Source organism: Lactuca serriola, chromosome 1 (genome assembly GCF_051521515.1).
Source record: "Lactuca serriola cultivar US96UC23 chromosome 1, Lser_US96UC23_V15, whole genome shotgun sequence".
NCBI classification, from domain to species: Eukaryota; Viridiplantae; Streptophyta; class Magnoliopsida; order Asterales; family Asteraceae; genus Lactuca; species Lactuca serriola.
Window position 1 is genome coordinate 539222 of NC_136408.1, and position 10146 is coordinate 549367.

Here is a 10146-nt window from a genome sequence, read left to right on the forward strand (position 1 = left end):
AGGTTTTCTACTACTTGATATGTTTATGTGCTAGTATGATATGATGCTATGTGCTAGTGACAGTAGGGGAGATAGTCCCCAAATTACCGGTCGATAAGGCCGAAGGGGGTTGTCATACCTAGCCATGCTAGATAGATTATGTGATATGTGTTATGTGGTAATAGTAAGGGGTTGAAATTGTCCCTAATATCCGGCCGAGAGGACCGAAGGGGAGACTAGCACCCATATATGCTAGTCAATATACGGTCGAGAGGGCCAAAGGAGAGGCCAGCACCCAGGTATGCTCAGTAGTATCCGTTCGAGAGGACCGAAGGGGTAGGTCGGGCACCCAGATATGCCTGACAGTATATGTATGTTATGTGATTGTATGGTATGTGGTACGATGGGGAACTCACTAAGCTTCGTGCTTACAGTTTACAAATTTGGTTTCAGGTACCTCTTCAGCAAAGGGGAAGGAGCTGGCGCAGTAGCAGCACATCATACACACACACATTGATTTTCCGCACTGGAGATATTCTGGGACTGTACTCTGACATGTTGTTATTATATGATTTGGGTTTTTAGACATGATGCATTGATTTACAAAATGATATATTGTTATGTAGTTTCCTTATGAATGTTTTTATAACCAGTTAATTAAAATGAAATTTTTGGACTTGAAATTTGGGATGTTACACCCAAATGCATGCTCTTCAAGAGTTCACGGCTGTGAACCCTTCATCCATGACCGTAAACCCTTCATAAGATCTTGAGGTGGCTGTAAACCCTTCATAAGAACAAGTCTTGGCCGTAAATACTTCATGTGTGTGGCCGTAAACACCTTTATGGCCGTAAACACTTCATGTGTGTGGCCGTAAACACCTTTATGTCCGTAAACACTTATAGTGTGGCCGTGAACTCCTTTCTTTCAATCACATGTGATTATAACACTTCATTTCAAGTGTTTCCTAACACCTAAGGTTATTTACCTTACATGATTAGTTATTATGCACACTAATTATACACATATATGTGTCAATATATGCTTAATAGGATCCATTTGTGTTCAAGACGTCACTTGGAATTCTTAACATCGTACATCAATTCATCAGTTGAATCACCCTCCAAAAGGTGAGTTCATACCCCTGTATTTTTTTTAGTTTTTACTGTTTTAAAAGGGAAGGGGGGGGGGATATAAGTCTAACACATAGTTTTGTGTTAAAAACAAATAGTTTCAAATTATCTTATCAAAATGGATTTCAGTTATCATCAAATCATGATTGTGTTAAAATGACATCAAGTCATCAAATGTATTTCAAAATATTAAACTTCTTTTAAATGATTTTGTAAACTTATATTTTTCCCCAGAAATCATATATATATATATATATATATATATATATATATATATATATATATATATATATATATATATATGCTATTTCATTCAGTTTAGATACCCTTTTTAACATGTTGAGCAAGGGGTTGCATTCATGAACATTCAGTATCAATTCAGAAATTACATATAAATTATAATAAGTATAATTTATGATTCACAGAACATTAATTCACGATTCAAGTATACTAAAGTACACTGTTTTACAAGAACAAAGGTTTGATTCAAAACTAAACAAGAGTATACATCTTTCGCATACTAATTCATGGGCATACTATAAATCATTCATTTCAGAATGATTGGGTTTTCATAACTATTATACATGTAACATCTATATGCTTTTAATGAGTCATTTGATTCAGGTTGTTTAATTCATTTAAACAACATAGTTAAAGTCCTGACATTATAACCAGAATCTCCAGCCGGGGATCGAAACAATGTGTGTATAGATCTATATTGGGGTTGACAACCACGCACTCAGACTGCTAGCTGCAGTCATGCATGCACGCCTATGAGTGACAGTTTTTGAAGCCTTCAAAGCGTTGGGTCAGGCCATTTAGTCTCAGTATGGTTATAATAACTCATTAAAAAGATATTAAAAATACGTTAGTGTATAATTAACTAAACATAAGTACCTTTTTCAAAGTACTAGTTTAGAAGATACAATTTACAATATTACGTTACAGTTTACAATAATAGCTGGGGGAACCAGGCACACTCACAATTACAAGTTTTACATAAAGGAATACAAATACATAACATTGGCTTACAAACAGAACAATTTTATGAGATTAAAACTACTTTCCACATACAACAGAAAATATAGGATTTTCTAGAACAGTTTACATATTTAAGAAATAGAAAACATACTTTCAAACATAAATACTTATACACTCACTAAACTTTATGTTGATACTCACTTTTGAAATTACTTGTATTTTCAGGGAATTAGTAGTCAGGTACTCCCCTAGCTTTTGAGAAGATGGAGCTATTTTGACTCATGTCTTCTTCTTTTGTATGACTAGTTTGTTTTCAATATACAATGATTGAACACATGTAAAAACTTATACATATTAATGAAATGGTTTTTTGTACTTTGATTACTAAGATACATGTGTTGTGATACTACAAATGAAGTCATCCACCCCTGGACGTTTCCGCCGTCTGGTTTGGGGGTGTGACAGATTGGTATCAGAGCATTGTTTATAGTGAACTTAGTATATCAATCCATAAAAGATATACAAACTATAAATACATTGGGGCTGAGAGCTCTGACTACAAGTATACTTTTAAAATTTAAGTATTTTTACAAGAAGTATACTAACACTCAGACCTACAAGTACAGTATCACAGTCATAACAACTTAAAAGTATTTGGACGTTGGACACTGCAGTAAAACCTGGGCAATTATGTAATCATATATGGGATTAATATAGCCTGATCAACTATCTTGGTTTGAGATATGACCAACATGTGTTTGGGAGTGATGGTAGTGTTGCGGCATGTCTAAAACTTACCAACTATTTATATACAGAAGAACGCTAGAACAAAACATAAAGTTAAAATACTATAGGAGTATTTTAGGCACTATATACTAATAACAAACATATGAAAACACAAGAACCATTGTAGGTAGAACTATAAATATTAAGGGTATATTATTAAAGTTATATAGACTTAGAATATGTGATCTAGCTTCATTTCATGTTCCTTGTTTGGTTGTGGATTTAGAGCAGGATCATTTAATTAAAGTTCGAATATACCCAAGTTATATATAATTAGTATACACTTTGTAGTTATAGTAATATCCAGAACAAGTCATACATAATTCATTATCTGTTAACTGTAAGTTTCTCTTGTAGAAACTTGTATTTGCTATCTACCGTCGTTACTAATTATATTCTATATCTCTTATCCTTATCAATGGCTGGATTTCATCTACCCGGAGACCCGTACTTTCCCAATCAGGGAAATGGAGGATGGATCGACGATGAGTCAGATGAGAATCCTGAAATCCCCTTAGATGATGATTTTGCAGAAAATTTTCCTAAAGATACTGATTCCGAATCAGAAGCCTATAATCCACCACCGGTTGCCTAAAATCCCAACCCACGACAAAACTTCCAAGGCCTGACACCTCTATGGGCGATAAACTTAGATAGGTGGAGTAACGAACTGTTGGTGTTTGAGCATTCTAACACTCCTAAGTGTACATGCAACCCTAAATACCTTGGATCTATGTTTTCTCTATTATACATGCAAATATGAACTTTCCAAGGTATTATCCTAATCTAGCATACAAAACAATGAATATAACAAGATAGAATACATACCTCTTTGATGTAGAAAGTCTTCATGAAGCTTGAGTACCTAGTGCCCCAAGTGTGACATCTCAAATGGTTCACACAACATCAATTGCTTTTGGAATAACCTTGAGAGAAATGTAGAACACTTGAAATCGGCTAGCCCTTCTCTAGAATAATACTAGTGGCCGATTTTCCCAAGAATATGATCTTTATATAGTTAGGGTTACACCATGTAAACCTTAATTGACATGGCCTTTCATTTCCATGATCCATGGGTACAAAAACACCATGGAGCATCCATGAAGCATCATATGGGTTTTAGCCCAACTAGCTAATCCATGGAGCATTAGCCCACTATATAAGTATGGATGATTTACACAATCAACCCATATATTTAATTAGTCTTCTTTTGATCACTTAATTAATCCTAGATTAATTCTTGATCAATACTAATTAAATAATATTATTAATATATTAGAACTTATTATATATTAACCAACCTTAAGTGTTATTTCTCTCATTATAGTCTATCCAAATGCATGATGCCATGCAACCCAAATGGACCATGCCGGGTCGGGTCAAGTCTTACTAATTATAGTTATGGACTTAGACATTAATCTGATAGTTTCCCATTTGGATAAGTCTAAAACTATTATTGCAAGTATGACTTCAAGAACCGACAGGAAATCGTAGCTCTCAAAAGCTTCTGTCGAACTATGACCTTGCCGATGAACTCTGACCTTTGTCAATGACTTGTCCATTAAATAAGGGATCATATATTCCTCCATTCTAGATATCGTATGGAATGAGACATGGATTATAATCATTCTCTCTGTCCATTTGTTGTTTCCCGATTTCTGATTTATGACGACTGACTAATTGAACAAATCAAATCAGTCCTGGCTCGGCTGAGCACTTCCATTTGTCATCATCAAATCATCGAGGGGCCCACAAATATCACTTTTATCTCGAAGGTAAAAGGAATGGAAAACTTTGACTCTATGGATTGTTCTACTACTTGTTGAATCATACACAAAGGCACGTTTTATAACACCGAGTTACCGTATGCATTTTCGTGCAATCAATGTACAACCAACTCATAGTAACAACTCATATCTCTAGGTTGAAGAATATAATATACTATCGTCTCATGATCACTCATGATAAAATCCATGAAGTGATTCCAATGAGCGTGGGTTGAATCCAATACTCAGAACTTATGAGCACTCATGAGTGTTGTAGCCCTTTGTCCAACATCTTAGACCTCTACAAGCTAACCCATGGCATTCTTAATTCATATCTACTTCCAACATATGACCGACTGGGGATGGTTTGAATAACTTAGTCATCCAGAACAATGACCTAGTTATTCTGGAAGTTAAAACATGCAAAATGAAACACAATAATAACTGAATCCAATATGGTATCAAAACCTATGAACACAAATAAAACACCTTTTATTTATCACCATATGATTACACATTATTCATTGTATACTGTTTCAGCTATCAATTTTATTCTTGAATTTAAAACAATAGTTGTCCCATGCTCCAAGCATGTACAATATGTTTTCTAAACACTAGTCATGCCATACACCAATTATGCATACTATGTTTGTATATGATCTTTACTTTGTGAATTAGATCAACTGAACATAACTCCAATGATCCTCTTTTCACAGTCCCAAATCCTTACTGCAAATGAAAAAATTCCAAATTCATGCCATTTACTGAAATCCGTTCGATTCTAAACTTATATGCATTGATCCTCTTGTAATGATTATGCACAAAGTCGAAAAGACTTGACAATAAACATTTTAGAGCATTCCAAAGGAGATCAGCTCCTTGGAAACATCCTTCTTGCATTAAGTTTCCTAATCTTGCACATATTGAAAATTTTCTAACTTTGAAACATTTCCAGATTCCCTTTTGACTATAACTTCTGAACAAGAGTTGCCTCCTTACAGATTATGTCAATATGGTCCTTCCAGAATTATCACTATACCTCCAACGGTCCTTGAGCAACCAATCTTTGGTAAACCTTAGATTGTCCTCGACAATTGTTTAATCCTTTTAGTCATATCCAATTCTAGACCTTTTCCCTTCTTAATGCCCCAGACATTTGGAAAATTTTAGAATGGATGAATATAGCACATGTAATCGATCCTATATCCGACGTATATGGGACACGATTCATGATGTCTCACATAAAGACTAAACCAGTCTTTTGCTATAACATTTCCATTTCTATTTGCCAAGTTCTCATAATTCAGATTATGAAAAGGGATGTCGTAATCATAATCGAATTTTAGAACGCAAATAATGGACCCATATACAGAATTTCCTTATGTTGAGCCACTCCAACATGAAATATATATATATATATATATATATATATATATATATATATATATATATATATATATATATATATCCTTGACTAAATGATTAAAACCTCACGATCTAAGCTTATAGATTTGAGATGAAGTATAATTTCCTCTCCCTTAATTATAGCAAAACAACTTTTTCCCAATTGAAACCTTTTGTTTTCTATAATTAACATTGCTAACTTGCAATACTTATCATAATTATCATGCTCCCACTAACATGATGATTATTAGCATAACACTTATGCTCCCACTAGCTTTGACATGTACTCAGAAATTAGCTGACTTTCTTACCAAAGTTCAGATTTCTGATACTAGATTGTTTTGATAAAACTTTATCAAAATCATACAGCTCTTTTAGATAGCTCACAGGTGTGTCTAAACAATTTTAGAACTATGAAAAGGGATGCCGTAATCATATTCTCAATTGTTTAGACCTTTGCCACTTCTCACAAGTCCATGTTAGTGTGCCGGTTAACCACATAGCTGCACTAACGACTTTGAGAATGCAAATATCACAATTGATATCTACTTCAAATCTACTTGGCGGAAGTGTTTCCTCACCATCATTTTTATGAATCGGAGAGAAACCTTATGACCCTTAGATTTAATGGTGTATGTGTTCTTATCCATGTGAATTGTCAAAACCATAGTCACGTGAAAAGGATAATGACAAATCCAAGCTCATATGGACTGAACTCAATCTTAATTTCTTGCCACCTGGCAGCTCAAGGGCCTGCCATTGCTTCCAATTTGTTGTGCAACCAATTGAGAACTCTAAGAACTCATATGCAAAGCCAACTTTAATTGGAATGGGCACAAAATATGTCAATACGATAGGTTATGAACCTCAAGTCGTGTGCTAGTTAAGAACTTCAGGTTTTATTCTTGATTAGTTCTTGAGACTTTCAAGACCTTTAAGACTCCCACTGTCCTCTTTACCTATAAGACTCCCTTGTCAAGCATCGAAGAGATAGTGTGGATTCTAATCAAGATAAACACTTCACACAATTGGCCTTAGATGGTCTTTGTTTTATCCAAAACATCACAACTTACCAATTTCAAATGTACAAGAGTAGAAAACTTTTACTCTTACATTTGACAAGTGTTTTAAACCTTCTTTAAGACATGCCACTCAAGTTACAATCTTGAAGTATGACTCTAAGACTCCTAAGAAGTAGCTCAAGAATCCGATCTTCAAACAATGCGATAGAAATCCATCTATGCGATCAGATTTTGCATATCCTTTCTTTAAGTTTCTTCAGTTCTCTTTGATTCTTAAAACATCAACATGTGACCCAATCACATCATGTATCAAGAATCTCAGAATAGAAACCTAGCAGAGTTAGATAGTGGACTTTACCTGAAGTAGAGTCAAACTTATTGACTTTAACATCCTTAGATAAATTTGGCAGCTTCGCAACCAATGCCCATTCCTATGGCAACTTAACATATGGACACTTTGGTAATGGTACATAGGACTATCATAGACTTAGCCTTTCTCTTTACCATTTGGTCAACCGAGTTGACTATGGCCAATCCCTTTCCACTGGGAAGAGAGAGCTTTACTAGATATCCAATGTCATCATTGTCAATGTCCATAAAGTTTTAGGAAGTTGATCTTAGCAAATATATAAGATCATTAAGGGTCTTGTAATAGTCTATTTCATAGGAATACCAAAAGAACTCACTATGTGACTTAGAAGGTGATTGAGCCACCAACTTTCTCAAGACTTTGACACCCAACTCTCCCGGCTTGTCAATATGTGACTACATCTCCAAGATATGATCACACATAGACCTTTGCTTGCCAATAGGGCTTGAGTGAACTTAAACTTTTCAAGAACTTGTGGGTTAGGGAGAATAATTGGAGGAGGTGAAGGAAGTATGATTTGGGAAGATCATAAATGTCTAAACCAGACATGTTTTGGGAGATATTCAAGATAGTTGATCTAAAGTCCTTAATATAACACCCAATATGAAATATTAAGGCTAGGACCCTACAAACTTTTATAACTTAGAAGAGGGATGCTGTAATCCAAGCTATAAAAGATTTGAAGGTAGGTGAATGACGATTCACCAATTTCCACCAAGATAAACGAAATGTATTTTTAGGTTTTAATTGGTTTTGAAACTCCTAGATCTTTGAGATTCATTGAACTTTTCAATGACATGTTTCAATCTCGAGTGTGCCCTTCAGGTTTTGTGACTAGGATGCAGAGGATCACAAAACAAGGTGTGAAGTAACCATGCAAATTACTTGGTACCCTAAAGTGTTTACCCCTCAAACGATGTGCCGGTTAACCACACACGCTCCATCGATACTATGATAAACATTAAGTTACCCTTTTCCTACCTTGTTAAATACGAGTTAGTGTGCCGGTTAGCCACACACGCTCCACTAACTGACTTAAACAAAGTGCAAAGTGTAATTTCATGGATTAGCACCTTATTCACATTTTCCTAAGTAACTAAGATTGGGTATTATTAAGAGTTTAGTTACTTAGTATTTATCATTAATACTTTTAATGAAGGGATAATTCTAGTTCTTGTCCTACCCGTTCAGCTAACGAGCCTCCACCGGTCAAGGAAGCGGTGGGTGAGAGTGGACACCTATTAAATATCTATTTTATAGGCAGTAACCTTATACCCCCTTATAGATCGACTTCGTGAATGAGGCCTACTAACGGTAAAACTGACTTTACTCTTATACATATATATATATATATATATATATATATATATATATATATATATATATATAAATATTATTAACTTATAATATTATAAAGTATAAGGGTTGAATTTTAACTTTTAAAATTCTAAAGGGCTAACTTGGAATTAAAGTATTCATAAGTGAAAACTTTTCAAATTCCAAAACTTGAGGGCAAGTTTTGAAACTATTCAAAACTAATTAATTCCATAACTTATGAGTTTAAAGTAGTTTTAATCCAAAAACTCTTCATATTCATGTTTATTTTGATATCTGACTGTCTCCTCATCTTTTAATTCTTAAAGCAAAAGATGCCTCCTCGGAGAAACCCAAGACGTAACCTTGTTAATGAAACGCCAACACCGCCTCCGGCACCACCTCCTCAATTTGAACTTGCCATGTTTCAGGCGGCAGTCACAGCAGCCGTTGCAGCTGCTATGTCTCATATAACTACCACTGGCGCTAGTGGATCTGGAGTTGGTGCACATCCCTCCAACCATGGCGAAAGTCACGGGCACTCACGAGAGTGTACCTATAAGGACTTCTCGAACGCCAAACCCAGGACCTTTAACGGGACTGGGGGTGTTATGGCGTTAAGGCAACGGATTGAGAAAACAGAGATAGTCTTCGAGATTTGCTCCTGCCCGGAAGGTAGCAAGGTTAAGTTCGCTGCTCGTACCTTTGCTGATAGAGCCCTAACATAGTGGAACGGCCATGTTAAATCACTGAATCTGGTAGTGGCTAACTCTATAAGTTGGGAGAACTTGAAAACCATGCTGATGTGGGAGTACTGTCTGTGAGGGGAAATTTAGAAGCTTGAGCAAGAGCTCTGGGGTCTTACTATGGTTGGTTCGAACATAACAACCTACACAAATCGATTATGCGACATAGCAATCCTATGTCCAGAAATGGTTGCTCTGGAGAGCAAAAATATTAAGAGGTACATCTGGGGGCTATCACCCCATATTCAAGGAAGTGTCATTGCTTCCAGGCCTGTTACCTTTGACAGTGCCAAAGAGTTAGCATATTCCCTTATTGACCACATAGTCTGTCAAAACTTAGTGGCCGCCGCCCCAAAACAACCTAAGGGAAACAACAACAACAACAACAACAACAAGAAAGGCCGAAATAAGAGAAAGGGAAAATCTTCTCAGGAACCCTCAAAGAAGCAATAATTAGTGGCGGTCCATGCTGCTACTATACCTGCTACTGTTCCTGCTAACCCAGCACCAGTTAAGCCTTATGCTGGTAATCTCCCCAAATGCAACAAGTGCAATTTTCACCACAATGGAAATTGTCGGAAAATGCAGTGTCGTAACTGCAACAGAAAAGGGCATACTACCCGATTCTATAAATCACCACCCCA